This window comes from Cololabis saira, chromosome 8 (assembly GCF_033807715.1).
Source record: "Cololabis saira isolate AMF1-May2022 chromosome 8, fColSai1.1, whole genome shotgun sequence".
In the NCBI taxonomy this organism is placed as follows: Eukaryota; Metazoa; Chordata; class Actinopteri; order Beloniformes; family Belonidae; genus Cololabis; species Cololabis saira.
Genome location: NC_084594.1, coordinates 26,340,087 through 26,358,520, shown reverse-complemented (window position 1 = coordinate 26,358,520; position 18,434 = coordinate 26,340,087). Strand labels below are relative to the sequence as shown.

General features: G+C 39.4%; 1 non-coding gene across 1 annotated transcript; it reads right to left on the bottom strand.

The window, feature by feature from the left end:
• Positions 1-8,819: 8,819 nt before the first annotated feature.
• Positions 8,820-8,892, bottom strand: trnaf-gaa (transfer RNA phenylalanine (anticodon GAA)). Its single transcript has one exon. It is a non-coding gene; the product is annotated as a tRNA-Phe (tRNA).
• Between the last annotated feature and the right edge of the window lie 9,542 nt (positions 8,893-18,434).

The following is an 18,434-nucleotide window of genomic DNA, read 5'->3' as shown; positions in this document are numbered from 1 at the left end:
CGGTGCGCGTCGCCGCGTCCCCTACGCCGTAATCTGCGTTGGTGCAACGCGGAACCATAAATCAGCCAGTGTCCGTCACTCATCTCTGTGCAGCAGAACCTGCACCAGCAAGACGCTGCTCTCTGATTATGGCTCACAGTTTGAAAACCCCAAATAAAAAATAAATTAGAGAATATTTTATGAAATCAATAAACAATTCCATCATCAAAATTATAACAAATAAAGGTTCAATATATCTTGCTTTGCATGTAATAAGACTAGGTAATATATTAGTTTCACCTTTTAAGTTGAATTATTGAAATAGATTAACTTTTACACCAAATTCTAGTTGAATTATTGAAATAGATTAACTTTTACACCATATTCTAGTTGAATTATTGAAATAAGTTAACTTTTACACCATATTCTTCACCTGAAGCATTTTTTTGTCATATAATGTCATCCAAAACTTGTATAAATCGAAATGTGTTTGTTTGAGTGGCAGCCCTGTCATGGCTTGGCGGACAATAAGTTCTGGTACCCGACCGGACTGAACAGCGCCATGCACAGGTGCTGTATGCAGGTCAGGTACAGTCAGCTGCAGAGATGAGCGGACCTCAGCAAACCTCCATGAGCCGTTTCTTTACTGGTTGTTCGAGTAAAAGAAATGGTGATGAACAAGTGGAAAATCCTACCAAAAAGAAAAGCAAAAGCTTTAATCGCAAGTACGACATTATGTATATAAAATATGGATTTGTTGCAACGGGCGATTTGGAGGCGCCAAACCCACTATGTATTTTATGTGGAGAAACGCTCGGCAACGAAGCAATGAAGCCATCCAAGCTTCAAAGACACTTAAATACAAAACATCCTTCTCTCAAAGACAAACCAGTGGATTTTTTCGAAAGGAAAAAACGTGAGTTACATTTGCAGAAGCAAGTTTTAAAGGCCACAACATCAGCTAACGTCGCTGCAACGAGGGCTTCATATCTCGTTGCTCACCGGATTGCAAAAGCTAAAAAGCCCTTTACAATTGGAGAGGAGCTAATACTGCCCGCTGCCAAAATACATCTGCCTCGAACTTTTGGGGGAAAAAGCAGCTGGCAAAATGTCGCAGGGGTCTGGCAATTGAAATAGGCTGTTATTTTCGTAAAATGAGTCGCCACCTGTTGGTGGATAAATATATGCACCTGAAACCATTGTAAAGTTAGTAAAACAATGATAGCCTGCATTTTAAAATGCATTGTTTTTTTCTAAAATGTTTATTAAAATTGACATAAATTGTCAACCGGTCCCTGAGCTTTTTGTTTATACTTCTGCTGGTCCTCGCCACAAAAAAGGTTGGGAACCCCTGCACTAGAGGGCTCATTCTTTTGGGTTTGGAACGCTTCATCTGACCTTATTACTAGAAAACTTAAAATGTATACGGATTTTTTTCATAAATCTTGCCACAATCCGGACTCAAGCTCCTTTAAGGGCTGGAACTAAGTGGCGGCAGCTTGTTAGTTTCAAATATTGCTTCTTGAGAACTGAAAGCAAAAGTAAAAAGGGAAAGAGAAAGCTGACAGACGTGTTTTGTTTTCCCCCCTGATAAAGTGTGCTGGATGGAAAAAGAGCTTTGGCTGCATTTGCATTTCTGCCATCCTATAAACCATGTGCTAAAGAGATAATTCATGTGTTTCCACTGTACAATTTCCCCACAATGACCTGATCATTTTGCCTCAGGCGTTGTTAGTTTGAGCTAAAGTCAACTTGACTCTTTCCCCATTGCAGACAGGATTTGGGTCACAAGCAACCTGTTAAATAATGGTGGAACAAGAATGTGTACAGTCAAATCACGTCAAAATGGGCATGACAGATTAAATGACTGAAATAAGTATGTCACGCTGAGGGTTGGACTCAACCCAAATTGCCCCTTTGATAAAGTACAGTTGTTACAATGAATCACATTCTGAAGCAATGTCTGACTTCTGAAGCAGCAAAAATGTGAGCTTTTTATAATCTCTTTCCATTAGCCACACTTTGGGAAAGTAATATATAAAGAAGCTTCTTTTATCATTCAGAACAAATAAAGCTTAAATACAAATTCTAATCTTACCAGACTTTACCAACTGATTTTTCAAGATAGAGAAAGATATAAATCCGTCCGTCCGATCGACCGTCCGTCCGACCGTCTTTCCGTCCGTCCGTCCGTCCGACCGTCCTTCCGACCGTCCTTCCGTCCGTCCGTCCGTCCGTCCGTCCGTCCGTCCGTCCGTCCGTCCGTCCGTCCGTCCGTCCGTCCGTCCGTCCGTCCGTCCGTCCGTCCGTCCGTCCGTCCGTCCGTCCGTCCGTCCGTCCGTCCGTCCATCCATCCATCCATCCATCCATCCATCCATCCATCCATCCATCCATCCATCCATGCATCCATCCATGGGGGGCAGTCTGAGGCCATGGCTCTCAGTTGGAAGAGGGTGCAATGCCCTCTCCAGATTGGGAGTAAGTGCTACCTCAAGTGGATAAGTTCAAGTATCTTGGGGTTTTGTTTGCAAATTCTGACAGAATGGAGCAGGAGAGCAACAGATAGATCGGTGAAACATACTTAGCAATGTGGTCTGTTGAGGTGAATAGAAATCTGAGGCAAAATGTGAGGGTCTCCTTATACCTTCACCAGTTGTCACAAACATCTGTAGGTTGTGAACAAAACAACAAGATCACAGATAGAAGACATTGCACCCTTTTCCAACTGAGAACCATGGCCTATGGTATGAAGGTACCACTCAAGCCTGACCCCTGTCCCCCCGGGGCAACCCTGGGGTTTTCTAACCCCCAGGGTGTGTTAAGGTGAGCCTGACAATATCCTCAGTGCCCTGCATCCCATCACGCAAGCTCAGGTTCCTTAGTAACCAGAGAGGGGACATTCCATGTCACAGGAGCTCAAGGGCAAGTAATTCGATAATCACAAAGAACAAAAAACCAAATGAGTCAACGGATGTCTAATGGTTGACATGCAGAAAAATAACAGGATAAATCCTAAAGACAATGACTGAATGGGTTATACGCAACCAAATGTAAATGCAGGCTGTATAGATTAACCCATTCGCCGGCCTTTAAGCTGAATTTTCTGTTATGACAGTGGTGATTTTGAATTCGTGGCATCATGACACGCAGAAGGGTGACTGTAGAGACAGGTAGAGACAGACAATTACAATCTTTTTGAGTAAACATGAAACTTCCCTGAGTCTTGACTTGATCTACGAGAATGCCATCTTAACTTACTTCTTCTCATCATGTCGGCTTAGGAACTTTAAAATGCACAACCTTCAGTGTTGATCCATTTGAAAGCAACATCATGTATGTGTTTTTTCAGCTGCCTCTCTTTCACTTCCTTAACTTCAGTTTTGCAACAGTCATCTTGCTTTTTACGTAGTTTCAGTGGCTGAGTGTCTTGTTTCGGGCAAGTGCAGTGAGAGTTTGAGACGGACAAACTGATCTGAAAAGAGGAAGCACACGAGGGAGTGGACTGGGTAAATACAGGAAGTAGGCCCATCCTGAGCATCTGCTCAAAACAAACCACTCATCCGGTCCTCTGCACAGTGCTGACATAATACAAATTCAGTTTAACTGTTGATTTAGGTATTCTTGAGTTTAAAGCCCACAACTGCACAGACTTTATGACTTTTTGTTGCAAAGAAATGCACAGGTTCAGACAGTCATTGACTGGATACATGCAACCCAGGCTGGACATTTACAAGATCACATTGTAAAATACCAAACTAAAAAGTCTGAGTCAAAATGTGAACAATGAATGTGGCTAAGAGGGAGCAGTCAGTATTAGAAGAGGTTGGACACATAAATGAATACAACAAAATAAGGTACAAAGTAAGGGCTATCACACAGTTTAGACAGAACATTGCACAATACTCCCTACCTTACATGCATCAATCAGCCCACATACTTTTCTAATAAAGCGCGCCGTCCATATGCTTACTTTTAGGGACACTGTTATTCACTGACATCACAACATCTTGTCCTCTATAAACCTTATGCATCAAACTGGCAGTCTATTGAAGTCAAAGCTGCCATTAGTTGTCACACGGCAAAACATTTGTTTACTGCTCCACTCGCAACAAATGCTCAAATTTGACCCATCACAAACAGGTGACGATTGAACTGAAGCACATGGAAACATGCCTGCATGACATCTGTTCAAAAACCACAATGTGCAAACCATAATGTGTAAATAAGTCACAAACAAATCCAGGTGATGTAGTTACTACCAAGAAATAGTATTTTGTGGCCTTATCGTTCATTGTCAGTGCAACAGTGAAATAGCTGTTACGCAACATACAATTTTTCATGTTTTGCTGAGTTGTTACAGAACAACATAGTTTGTGATGCCTGCCATTTTTTTTTCTTTTGCAAACACTGCATCTTCAAACTATTTGTTTGCTTCATGTGCTCTTTTATTGTCTGCTTGTCCATGAAGTTGTAGCACCTGATGAAACATGTGACATGCTTCGATAAAATAGAGGAAAAAAACAGTACATTTATACAACATACTACTCATTTTCTTCTTGTTTCATAAACTGCTATCATACATTTTCAATAAAGTGTATTTATGATTCACAAAGCCAAAAGAACAGCCTTGAAAGGGATTTTCTGAAAGTTTTATTTCTTCTCAAGCTAAAATAAATACTGCTTAGGCACAGAAAACTTCTGTAGAATAGCAAATTGCAAAACACAATTATGAAAAACTGGGCCCAAAATGGTTGAACAGCTAAAATCCCACATCAAAGATGCCGTAGGTGGCAACTCTTCTTATTGAATATTCATAGAAGATCCTGTGTTTTTTTTTTCATCTTTGTTTCAACTGATCCTGATGGCATCAAATTCAAAATCACCATTTGTTTTATTAATTTTATTTCTAAAATGTAATTTGTTTTTTTTTTATTCTAAGAGCTCGAAAATGATTTGCAAATCGATGTATTTATGTATTGTTTACATTTAATATACTCTCCCCACTTGGAAATAGGGCCTAATAGTCCTTTTTTGGGTGGGGGTGGGGTAACTTTAACTCCTTATTGCCTACAATTTTTTCATTCTATTTTATTTTTAGAACCATTAAACATTGGAATTTAAACCATCCCCAATTTTGTCTTTAACCCTTTAATGCCTGATGTACAAAATCAAAATTTTCATTATTTGACGTGCTGAAATTAAAAACATTCCCAAGTTTGTTTATAACAGTTTCTAAATAATGATTTTTTGCATTTGGGTCATTTTATGTACTTTTTTATTTATTGGTTTTATTTCAAAATCTTTTTTATTGTCTAAAAGTGATTTTGTTTGTCTTGTTTTGAATATGGGCGTGAAGCAGAGGTCTCAGAAACGCATGCTTCAAACATGATACATCATGCAGTAAAGGGTTCAGTCCACGTCATGATATTATCCACAGTGAACCCTGACCGTGGAATTAAATAAAGAAGAAAGTCTTTTTCGTAAATCAGATACAGGTTCAAACACAGCCTCTCCTTCTGTCTGCCTTGGATAAACATTGGCACACATATAAAATAAACAAGTCACGTGTTATCATCAGAGTGCACCGGGTTCAGCCGTCCCACGAAGAAGGTGTTTAGAAATAAACTACAGGATCAAGTGGTGTCTTACTATCCTAAGAAATGAAGCGAGTATGGAAAATATGCTAATTATTAAAAGAGAAGCCAATGCCCTAATACTGATTTATAACATTTCAAATTTTGAACTGTGTACAAAGGTCAAATGATGTCAACGTGTGGTAGATACAGAGCCAGCAGGAAGAGGGATTTGGTGTCTTTTAGTTTTGAGTCTTTAAAACTTTTAAACCCAACAGGAGATGGTTTGCCAGCCTGCTGCTTGGAATGTGTGAATCAGGTGAATATACTGTATAGAAACTGGAGAATAACAGCATGTAATCTTATCTTGGTCTATTTGTGTTTGTAGGAATGTTTACATTTGAGTTTTTGCATAGACTGCAGAGTTAGTATTAGTATTTGTTATGGATATCAAAAGAGTCCCAGTGTAGTTTGTATGTTTATATTTGCATACAAGTCATGACAGGATGGTAACTTGATGCGTTTGCTGGATAAAATATCCAGAAACCAAGATACAACATGACGTTAATAACCTTCTGAGACAAAATAAAAGGCCTCTACAACATTATACATGCAGAAATTACCATTGTGCAGCATAATATATGTGTATGTAACAGATATTCTACTTGATGGGCCTGCAAGTGGTCCATATTCTTTCTCTTCTTTTCTGTCTTTTTGTACATTTCCTGGGGACATTATAAATGAGCCAGGCCCAATTATTTTGTTAGACATCTCAATTTTTTCAATGTGATAATTCGCCCTATTTCTCCAGTGGATTGCTCCCACTGAATGAGGGATGTTTTTTTTTTTTTACATTTTTTTTCTATGTGATAATACGCCCCATTTCTCCAGTCCCACTGAATGAGGTAAAGAAAAAATATTATTTTTTTCTACATGTAAGTAATATGCTTTGAGGGAAACAAGGAACCTCAACAAGTAAACAGACATTATGTTAGAAACAGAAATTATGAAGCGAGGTGGTGACTTCCACATCTTGGGAAAACAGAGATGCTGCAGGCCTTGGCATGGCTGCATGCTGTGCACTAATTATAGCCTCCAGGCCATAAGCAACGAAACACATTGTCAACCATGTTTCTGTTACTTACGGTGAAACATGTTTAGAGTTGCAACCAAACTGCGTTTCTTTCATTCTTTTTTTCTGTCTTCTAATTTAGAGCAGAAATTTGCATGATAATACAGCAGAAGCAGCCAAAGGTTTGATCTGTGTATCTTTATGGAAGGACGTGGTGTTAACACAACTGAAATGATCACAATTGGCTACATTTTCAAAAGATTTCATCAGTGTTTTTGTTTGCCCGTGTGTTTTCATTCAGAAAAATGTTGTCTTTCATCAACATCAACAATACATGATCTATATGTTAACTTACCAGTGTGTAGAAGAAGATACTTCAGCTTTCATTCTATAACTTCAAAGTTGAGAAATGAAGGGATTAAAGAATAATATGAACTGGAAACAAAAGGTTTGGGAAAAAAAAAGTTTTATGTTGCTTTCAAAGCATTCTGGACTTTTTAAGATTGACTAATAAATTATTAGATATTTGTTGCCTCTGGAAAAACAAAAACCAAGATACTGACCTTAAATAAGATATATTATTTTTCCTGTCACACTATATTTGTGCGTTTGTTTGAGTGTCTGTTAATTAACTAAAAAACTAAAAAACTAATTTTGTCACGGGGTGGTGGGATGAGGACCCAGATGCAGGAGAGCGAGAAGCAGGGGTACCAAAAACAGGGTTTATTTTGCAGAAACCAAAAACCAAAGCGCTGCTTAGCAGGATAAAAAAAAAAAACAGAAACAGGGATCGATAAACTATGGGACAACATGGAGGGAGCAAGGTACGGAACCAGAAGGAGCAAGGGAAAGACAAGACCAGATATACACAAGGGGGTAACAAGACACAGGTGTGAACAATCAGGGCAGATGGAAGACAGGCGGGGCAAAACAGAAACACAAACTGGGGGAAATGTCACACCCTGACAAATTTCTACTATAAGGAAAAAAAAAGATGTGTCATTCATCAGCATGCTAAAACAAGAAGAAAGTAGTACCACTCTTCACAGTAACAAATAAGTAATAAATTATATTTTGATATAGTCGTCACAAAACGTGACTTAAATAAAAATGTTTAAAAAATCAAATTAGAGCCATTAGGAAAAGTTAGCAGGAAGGTCTGAGCTCGGTTACGGGCAACTAGAGAGAGAGAGAGAAAAGAATTGTCAGTTGACTTCTTACTTTTCTTTTTAATACAAAAAAGAAAAACGGTAAAAGCCTCAGATCAAAGCACTAGTGATGATGCACATAGCCTATTTATATTCACAAACAAACTTTTTTTTGGTCATTGTGACTTCCAAGATGTTAAAAGTTTGTTTGTCAGTTTGATTAAAAAGTATTAATAACAACAAAAGTCTCTTTTCTAGCCGTTAAATGTGTTTTCAAATCAATTGCTCCAACACATTAGTTGCTCCTACATTAACAGGCCGAAACAAGCGCTTATGTTAATCATTTAGTGAACAAGACTGACCCCTGGTGGAAATTAATTGAATCTATTTCCTTGATTTTTTTTTTTTTTTTTTTTTTTTTTATTTCCTTGATTTTTTAAATCCCCATAGGTGTATAAAATACGTATATTCACGCATCTTATGATTTAGGGCAGTATAATTATTACATATTCGGAAATGAAAGCAAATAGAGTGAATACTGATGAATAGCTAGATTTTTTATATCTCAAGTTTGATAGTGGTACAAATGATTGTTTGCTTTGTGCATATTACAAAACAGAATAATATCCACATATTTATTGTCCTCAGACGGAAAAAAGCCTCAGAAAAATCAATTCAAATCTCACTGTATCACACGAATATTTGCTTTTTGACCACCAATGTTTGCCACTAGGTTTGGTTTTGAAAAATGTAAATAAACATAAAAAACCCCTGCAAAGGCCATTTTGCTATGTTGTTCTTTTTTTGTTTTCCAAACATAAAATATTTAGTTTGCACAACGTTAAGTCAACTATTTTGTTGCCTACCGTGCGACATCGAACACTTGTTTGTATGAATGTATTACTTAGCAGGACTAAGCGTCCTAAAATAAGTAGGGCATGTTAAAGGTGTTTCTATATAATATTACAAAATTGTATCAAGCAGAATACAAAAATGGCATGCGCAGGTTTTATACTAAATGGTAGAAAAGATGGAACCCATCAACGCTGCCGAAACCCGGGATCGAACCAGGGACCTTTAGATCTTCAGTCTAACGCTCTCCCAACTGAGCTATTTCGGCGCGCATGTCAACTATCGTCACAAAGGGATACTTAATCATGATGAAAGGACTATGTTGCTTTCGTGGCTCTAAAGGAGCTGTCCACGAAACACGATGTATTTAGTCTTACCCTCCGAAGTGAAGCGTATCAACGTTTTATGAACGCCTCTTTAACACTGTACGAAAAAACTATAGTAATTTGCAGTGAAAAATAACATTTGGTATTAAAGTCTCCGGTCCCGAAAGAGACAAGTGGAAATACGTAATCCAGAATGACGTCAAAGAGAGTAGGTTTTTCAGTTGAATTTGTTTTGTATTAGCGAATTTGTATATATGAACACTAGATGGCGCCATTGCTGAGTGCAGGACTCCGCAGACGTCCATCCTGAAAACTAATGTATGATAAAATCCCGCTAAAATTAATACAAAAGCTTCTACTGGACATTTTAAAAGTTTCCCTGCCTCAGATACGATGCAGTATGAATCTAATCCTCTACCTAAATCAGTTTAATGGTTTACCATTTGTTACCAGAAATAAAACATGCAGTAAACGTAAATTAAGAAAAAATAAATAAAAATCTCAGCATTCTTTTTTTTTTGTAACATCAATAGCACACAAGAAAAACAATTGTGAGTAAATTAACCATAACTGTGGACATGGTCCATGTAATCCATATAATCTGACATAAGCCTACTATATTAAAGTACATTTTGATATTTGTAGTACATAAACCTAGTATGTCATGTTCTGTTCTGTCAGTTTATATAAATGCACCTTAAATAGATCAGAACATATTGATTCAATGTCTCAGCTCAGTAAGCATTAACTGTAGACCTCTAAAACAAAAATTGGGCGGTCAAGGTAGTCACTCAAAATACTGTTGGTATTTTTTTATTTGTTCATCTCTATTAAAGCAAAGAGTGGCTGTAGTTTGTCAGTAAATTTGTACCTACTGGTTGGCAAATGAATTGTATGTTTTTAGATGACAACTAAATGTGTAGATATTTTAAAAAATAGATATTTTTACTGATTTTCTTCATCCAAAGTGATAGAAAACACTCATCATTCTGAAATCAGTATTGTTTTTCTTCTTTTTTAAATGGGTTCTGCAACGATGCAGTGCTGTCTCTTTATTAGTCATATGATGTCTCTGTGCCAGTAAACACACCAAATGCGTAGACAGATTTGTTAACATCAAGAGCTGCTTCCACAGATGCTTACTTTACTAACACGTTTCATCATCATTAGCACTTGTGATTAGCACAGTTGTCACATTGCGTAGAGGCATGGTGAAGCTTTGCTACAGTCAGCAGTAAATGCTGCAAGTATCTGGGACAGAGTTTCTAAATTTAGGGATCAGAAAAGGAGCAAGTGAAGACAGAAAAAAATTTAGAAAGAGAGGGGCAGTTGTTTAAATAACAAAGAGGATTTGGACAATACGGCTCACAGGAAAAGACATTTCTAATTGTCCAGGACGAAGCCCCTACATGAAATAATGTTATAATGAATTTTTCATTGTAGATAAGCTTGTTTTAAAAAAAAGTCTATAGAGCTTGATATATGAAATTCAACAAGCAAAAGGCTTATTTTAAACATGTATCGAATGACACAGTGAAGTGGGATAAACCTTTTTAATACAGATTTTTGTTCTCTTCTATACAATAACACATATTATAAATCTTATACAATACTGATATTTCTCTATACACATGATCATAAATATACAGTGTACACACGTACAGCATTAACACAAAAACAATTACATGTATCTTCTTTTTACAGAAACGCTCCATCTCACAAAAAGTTTATCACAATGGCTAATTTTCTGTCCGGCAGATGATTGTGGTCAAAGAAAAAACAGGTTTTCTAACTAAAACCCAAAATCAAACACTGAAGTATTTACATCCCTGAAAAATGTACATGTTTCCACAAGAATAATTTTCTTCTTTCTGGCTCACAAATAGTGTAAAAGTGGGTGAATGTGAAAGAGGATTATAGCCCAAAGCCCGAGGAGCACTCTGGCTCGAGTCCATACAAGTATTAAAGTGTAAGTAGTTCTACGTGGTGACATAAACCATAACTTACTTTAACACCGTTAATACAACAGCTGATTGAGGGGAGGGTTTATTTTTGTGGGAGGGGGGGGGGTATTTGTTGTTTTTATTGTTTTTTTTTCAGCAAGTTGAGAAATAAGACATGAAGCCCTGAGAAAGACGAGAGACACGGAATAATGTAACATGTCCAGATCTTAGTCAAGAGGCAGTCTGTCTCTGCAGTATTCAAAACTAAAAGCCAACAGGAGACGATGCCCCATGTCACCGGTTGATTTCCATGTTGATATTTCTCAAGTTTGTGATTCTAGTAAACCAGTTCAGAGAGGATTTTGATGAAGTTTTCACAAAGTATTGCCCTTGGATTTCCTCTTTAAAACTGCAACAGATGCGCTTTTCAGTAGTATTACAGTGGCCTGTCATATACACATAGTTACAAATGCTATAATGTTTTTGAATGTTTAGAAGTCTGCTGCTGTTAATCAGAAAGTTAAGCCCCCTTTTATTGTTTTGTCTTTTTCCTCAATAATATACATCTGCAATCTATACCATACAGTTTGTAGAAAACCAACAATACTGTGTTCACGTCCTTGTTCACATCGTCGGGGTCATTGCTTTGCTCATAATTATTGCACATATTCATGAACAAACATTTATTTCATCATTTACACAAGCACACGTTTGTTGCACACAAGTGTGCAAATCTGTGCACAAACACATATTCATCCATCATCAGTTGAAGTTAAAAAGGAAAAAAAAGGAAAAAACATGCCTTTTAGCTCTATATTGCACATGTTCTTCTAAAACATAGAGTGGTGCTTATTGGAAATGAAAAGTGAATGCTTTGTTTGTTTTGCTGTTTCACGGTAATTGCATTTGAACCTTGTAAACTTTCAGTCTGAATGCTTTCATTGATCCGCCATTACTTTGTTTAACCATTTACGTAAGTGCAAATGCTTTCGCTCCATGGTTATACACCGTTGTAAACATACATCCGGACATTCAGCACCATGCGAATATACTAATAACTCAATTAAGGCATGAAAAGAAAACAAGGTAAAGAAAGAGAAATACAGACTTCCATTAGTCATTTTTGTCACTGAGAAAATCTGTGCAGGTAGATATTGGTGTGCTTTCACAGATAGTAGATATCAGTAAGTGTGCATTAGGTGTATGCGTGTATGTGTATATGTGTGTTTCTAACTGTGCATATCTACATGCACATGCAAGTTAAAATGCACTCAGGAGCAATATTGTACTATATGTTTGTAGTCATCTATCCCTCACCCTACGCGTGGGGTGCACACTAGTATTTTCAGTCGTCATGGCTAGGTTGTCATAATGCTTGGCTATCGTTGCCATGGAGACACAAATTGGTAGTCAGAGGTGGACTAATATTGGCCTCTGTTAGGAGAGAGGAAAACAGGCTTTGGAATGATCGCAAAGCTCCCCAGTTTCCTCGTCTGCAGGGATCCAGAGGCCATGGGATTTGTCTTGACCTTTGTAAACTAACCGCCTCACACCCACACACACACACACACACACACACACACACACACACACACACACACACACACACACACACACACCTATACACACATATATACACACAATCACCCCTATCACCTTAGTAAGACTCATACAAATCTTCAAACTCTCTCTCTCTCTCTCTCTCTCTCACACACACACACACACACACACACACACACACACACACACACCTATACACACATATATATATACACAATCACCCCTATCACCTTAGTAAGACTCATACAAATCTTCAAACTCTCTCTCTCTCTCTCTCTCTCTCTCTCTCTCTCTCTCTCTCTCTCTCTCTCTCTCTCTCTCTCTCTCTCTCTCTCTGAGTGGATGGTGAGAGCATGTGAGTGTGGAGCGTGCGAAAGTGTTTGTTAGATTTATTTACGGAGTGAGTGTTTTCTTTATTTATTTTTTCCTATATTTATTTTTTGGTTTAGAAGTGGGTTAGTGGGTTTAGTTTAATTTGGTGTGCGTTTGCGGCCAGCCGCTGTGCTGGGCGCATTGTTTGGTAAGCACGACCATGAACGTCAATATGAATGGGCTGACAAGGAAGCACGGCATTAAGATTGCCTCTACTACCCCCTGTTCAGTAGATCAATGTGGTTTAGCTGTTGGAGAAGTGATTGGCTTCAACAGTATTAAATCCGCCGCTCGAATGAACGGCGCGATTGTGATTTTTGTTGACGAGGTTGAAAAAGCGAATGTTTTGGTTGAGAAAGGTGTTGTGATTAATGGATCATTTGTTTCAGTATCTCCTCTCTCTACACCCGCTAAGAGAGTCACTGTTTCTAACATCCCACCGTTCATTAATGATGATGATTTGGCCAGAGAATTGTCCAGGTTTGGAAAGATTATTTCCCCGTTCAGAAAAATGCCGGCGGGGTGCAAATCTCCGCTTTTGAAGCATGTTGTGTCGCACAGACGGCAGGTGCTTATGATTCTCAATAGGAAGGATGAAGAACTAAACCTGGTGTTTAATATAAAAGTCGACGATTTTGCTTATACTGCTTATGCAACTTCTGGTTCATTAAAGTGCTTTAGATGCGGGGTAGAGGGGCATTTAGCCCGTGCCTGTCCCGAGAGAGATGCAGGATCGTCTGCTGAGAATGAACAGGGGGAGGAGGTGGGGGGAGACACACAGCAGGGTCAGGATGGTGCGGGGCGAGAGCAGCCTCCCCCGGCCCCGCCGACGGCCCCGGTGCCTGCTCAGAGGAAGACCAGACAGGCGCAGACTGGAGAGGAACATGAGAAACAGAAGGACAGTGAAGCTGAAGCACAAGAACAGGGAAGGCCTACTGCAGAAGTCAGTCAGATGGAAGATGTGGAGAATAACAGTGAGGAGGCAGCAGAGGCAGATCAGATGGAAACAGATAAAAAAACAGACACAGTGAAGAATGATGAGGAGAAAGGTAATCTCAAAAGAAAGGGAAAAGGCAGTAGTGACTCTCAGGCAAAGAAAGGCATGAGAAAAGAGCAGGATGAACAGGCAGAGTGTGTGGTTAGTAATGTAGGCACAGATGAGGAGGAGGTGGGAGGAGATGAAGATTGGGAGGATGAGTGTGATGAGGACAGCCAGTCTTTCTCTTGCTCTTCCAGCCAGCTTTCGGTCGGTCCTTTTATGGACACACAAAAGTCTGATGGGTCACAGCAGGAAAGACACTATGAAATTGTTCAAATTCAAAGATTCCTGCAAACAACCAAAAACATGAAAAATGTCAAAGTTGGAGATCATTTTGAGGATGAAAGATTGTTTTTAAATTCTGTCAGATCTCATATGAGGAAAAAGGATGGCGAGGATGGTTTTACCGATCAGGAGATATTTAGATTGAGGAAAATGGTACAGAAACTCAAAATCAAGTTAGACAAATGAAAGCACCAATGCATTTTAAGACTGGCTGTTTTCTGTGGTTCTTAGTTTTGGTTGTTTTTCTCACTTCAGAAGTCATGAGTGATTTCAGAGTTGCCACACTTAATTTGAATGGGGCCAGAGATGTGAGGAAGAGAATGAGTTTTTTTGAAATGGTTAAATTAAAAAACATTAATGTAACTTTAGTTCAGGAAACGCACAGTGACACTTTGAATGAGACTGACTGGAAGAGGGAGTGGGAGGGGGAGGTTGTGTTAAGTCATCTTCACAATAACAGTGGTGGTGTAGCACTTCTTTTTTCCAAAGATTTTTTGCCGAAGTCCTATGAGGTGGAGGTAATAGTAAAAGGCAGACTGATAGTGGTAAGGGCCAAATATGAGCTTCATACAATGGTTTTTATTAATGTTTATGCTCCTAACTTGGGAACTGTTAGAGTTAAATTTTTAAACGAACTCAATAATATTTTAAATCAATGTGGGCCCGAAGAGTTTTTATTTTTAGCAGGTGATTTTAATTGTACAGGAAATGACCAGATTGACAGAAATCATGTTGAACCTCATGGTGCTTCAAAACGAGCCATGCAGCGGCTGGTGGACGCCCACACGCTAACTGATGTGTGGAGAGAAATGCATGACAAGCAAAGACAATATACTTGGGTCCAGAGCAGAGAAGGTATTTTTTCTATGGCCAGGTTGGACAGATTTTATTGTTTTAAACATCATTTTGGTACTTTTAAAAAATGCAGTATACTGCCCGTAGGGTTTTCCGATCATTCCATGGTGTTGTGTAATTTATTTATTGCAAATGTTAAGCACAAATCTGCATATTGGCACTTTAACACTGCTCTATTATTAGATGCGCACTTTAGAGAGAGTTTTATTTTTCTTTGGAAGGGTTTTCAATCCAGAAAGAGAGATTTTAATTCATTGAAACAATGGTGGGATTGTGGAAAGGTGCAAATTAGGCAATTTTGTCAACAGTACACTTTCAATGTCTCTCGTAACATCACCAAATCCATGAATGATCTGGAGATTGAAATAGTGGAGCTACAGAAGGCTGCAGCGTCCACAGGAAATCGAGGCAGTATTGATGACCTCAAATACAAAAAGGCCGTACTGGCAAACCTGCTGGGTTCCAAAGCGCAGGGGGCGCTGGTCCGGTCCCGCTTCCAGTCCGAAGCTCTAATGGACTCACCATCAAAGTTTTTTTTTAGCCTGGAGAAAAAGAAGGGACAGAGCAGATTCATCCATGCGCTGCGTTCTGATGGAGGACAACTGCTCACTGAAGCCAGTGACATCCGGCAGAGAGCCGTGGATTTCTATTCTCACTTGTACAGCAGTGAGTACAGTGAGGATGAGGAGGCTTTCGACATGTTCTGCAGTGGTCTACCCAAAGTCTCTGAGGAGACCAATAAAGAACTGGAGGGTCAGTTGACTACAGAGGAGCTATATGCGGCGCTGCAGAGTATGCAAGGGGGGAAGGCTCCTGGTATTGATGGGCTACCACCTGACTTCTATAAAGTTTTTTGGGATGTGCTGAAGGAAGATGTTCTGGCTGTCTTTAATGAATGTTTTGATGACTCCTTTCTGCCTCAGAGCTGCAGGAGGGCAGTTCTGACACTGTTGCCGAAAAAGGGTGACCTTCAGGAAATAAAGAACTGGCGGCCGGTCTCTCTGTTGTGCACGGAGTACAAGATGCTGTCAAAAGTCCTGGCCGATAGGCTGAAGAAGGTGATGGACCAGGTCATCCACCGGACTCAGACATACTGTGTGCCCGGCAGGTCCATCGTTGACAACGTTTCACTGATTCGAGACCTTTTGGACGTCTCCAGCTCTTTGGGCCTTGATGCTGGTCTGGTTTCTTTGGACCAGGAGAAGGCGTTTGACCGCACTGAGCACCGTTACCTCTGGAAAGTTTTGCAGAGGTTCGGCCTCAGTGATGGTTTTATTGCCAGGATTAAGGTGATGTATGAAAACATTGAAAGTGTACTGAAATTTAATGGGGGTTTGTGTAAACCATTTAAGGCAACAAGGGGAATTAGACAAGGGTGTGCAATGTCAGGTATGCTCTACTCTTTGTCAATTGAACCTATGCTGCATAATATTCGATCTAAGATTGATGGTTTGAGTTTATCTGATTTTAATACACGTTTTATTGTTTCTGCTTATGCAGATGACATTATTGCCATTATAAAAAATCAAAAAGATGTTTCAAGATTAGGAAACATAGTTAAAACTTTTGGGAAAATTTCATCTGCAAAGGTAAATTGGACCAAAAGTGAGGCCTTAGCAGTTGGGACATGGTCTGCAGGTTTACCTAAGTTGCCAGGAGGGTTAATGTGGAAGAGGGGCGGTTTAAAGTACCTGGGGGTGTACTTGGGGGATAAGCAGTTTGAAGAAAAGAATTGGGAAGGAGTGGTGGAAAAGGTGGAGGGAAAGCTGGCTAAATGGAGGTGGCTGCTACCACAAATGTCTTACAGAGGAAGAGTACTGATTATTAATAATTTAGTAGCATCAACTCTTTGGCACAGGCTAAAATGTATGGAGCCTCCTGCTGGTCTGTTAAAAAAAATACAAGCAGTGATGGTCAATTTCTTCTGGGACAAGTTGCATTGGGTTCCACAAAGTGTACTTTATTTGTCAAAAGAGGAAGGGGGTCAGGGGTTAATTCATCTGGAAAGCAGAACAGCGGCTTTCAGATTACAACATATACAAAGGTACCTCACAGGAGATGATGATGTTGTTTGGAAGCCAGTAATGGGATTCATTTTAAGGAGAATAGCAGGTTTGGGGCTAGATGCTTCCTTGTTTTTAACAGACTGTAATTTTATAAGATTGTGTGTGATGTGTCCTTTTTATCAGGGACTGTTTAGGGCATGGACTCTTTTTAAATGGAACAGGCTGGAACCTGCAGCTTCGTTGCACTGGCTCCTTGAGGAGCCTCTAACGCATGGGGCCCGACTGGATGTGCAGAGTGGAAGCAGACCTGGGCTCACTCAGAGGTTGGTGTCAGCTGGGACATTGAAACTGAGACATGTTGCGGATGTAGCGGGTCCAGGATTCTACAACACAGAGGCAGTGGCCGCTTTGCTGGGTCTGAGGTCGAGGCGACACACCAGAGACATTCTGAACGAATGGATGAGGAGACTGAGCAACGAGGAACTGGAGATGCTACAGGACTACTTCAGTGGTACGGAGCATCCAGATGAGGGAGATCCGTTCCCTGAATTGGGTCTTGAAGTGGATCAAACTGGGGTGATGGATTTTTTTTTGAGAAGTCGAAATGAAACATCTACAGATTTGTACATGCTGAGGGGGAAAGCTATGTACAAACACTGTGTTAAAGCTCTGAACAAAAAACAGTTGAGTGGAAAAACCGACACTGTATGGAGAGAGACATTAAAGATGGAGGTCGATTGCAAACCAGTGTGGAGGGTGCTATATAAGCCCCCCTTAAACAAAAGATCAGGGGATCTACAGTGGAGGATATTGAAGGGAGCTTTGGGTGTTAACAGCTTTATTTCTAAGTTGAATCCCTCAGTGTCCACTAAGTGCCCTTTCTGTGACGAGCCGGAAACTATTTTCCATTGTTTTATGGAATGTTACAGATTAGAAGAACTGTTTGAAATTTTGAAAATATTTTTTTTAAACTGTGGTGAGGAGTGGTGTAAAATGGCTTTTGTTCTTGGTGCTGGGTACAAAAAAGAAAATGCAAAGAAGTGGCAGTTATTGAACTTTGTTGTGGGACAGGCCAAACTGGCCGTTTACAAAAGCAGGAAGAATCAGGTGTTGCATGAATCAGGGGAGGGGCTTTTGCCCATGTTTAAGGCATTGGTAAAAGCCAGAATCAGAGTGGACTTTGGGTTCTACTCACTCATGAATGATGTTGAGTTTTTTATCTTACAGTGGTGTTTCAATGAGGCTCTGTGCTCTGTTGTAGAGGGACAGTTGGTTTTTAACTGTGTGTTATTATAATGAGTTCTGTTTTTGATATCCTGAAGTGTTTTGAAATGTCATGATTGAATAGAAAATAAAGGGTTTTTTAAAAATCAAAAATCTCTCTCTCTCTCTCTCTCTCTCTCTCTCTCTCTCTCTCTCTCTCA